The 548-nt window shown below is 32.8% G+C and overlaps 1 pseudogene; it reads left to right on the top strand.

Moving 5' to 3' along the window:
- The first annotated feature begins 335 nt into the window (after positions 1-335).
- On the top strand, positions 336-435 carry LOC129080840 (uncharacterized; annotated as a pseudogene).
- Positions 436-548: the final 113 nt, after the last annotated feature.

Below are 548 nucleotides of genomic sequence, written 5' to 3'. Positions count from 1 at the left end.
AAGATAATGACGAGGAAAAAAGAAACTGGAATACTTTCATATACTATATACAGTAATAAACACAAAGTGGATTAACCACTTAAATGTCAATTCAAAAGCATACACTCATAAAACAAACCATACTCAGTAAACTCTTTGATGTCACTCTTAACAGTATTTCTTTTTGATATGTGTCTTCAGGCAAAGAAAAAGGAAAGAAAAAAGAAACGAGATTACACTAAATAAAAATTTTTCCATAGCGAAAGAAAGAACAAAATGAAAATACAGCCTACTAATTGGAGATGATGTTCTCCAATTATCCACCAATAAGGGGTTAAAATCTAAACTAGTAAGGAGTGCTTGCACTGGGAGCACATATCCAGAATTTGAATACAGAGATTAGCCTGGTCCCTTCCCAAGGATGACATGCGAATTCGTGAAGTGTTCCCTATTTTTTAAATATAGAAATAAGGAAAATAAGGATTTATACATCTTACAACAAGCAAAACAACAATCTGATTAAAAACTGGACCAAACGCCTGAATAGACATTTCTCCAAACAGCACGTA

This window comes from Pteronotus mesoamericanus, unplaced genomic scaffold (assembly GCF_021234165.1).
Source record: "Pteronotus mesoamericanus isolate MK-2021 breed Mesoamerican mustached bat unplaced genomic scaffold, CSHL_Meso_final contig_901, whole genome shotgun sequence".
In the NCBI taxonomy this organism is placed as follows: Eukaryota; Metazoa; Chordata; class Mammalia; order Chiroptera; family Mormoopidae; genus Pteronotus; species Pteronotus mesoamericanus.
This window is presented reverse-complemented; position numbering and strand designations above follow the sequence as displayed.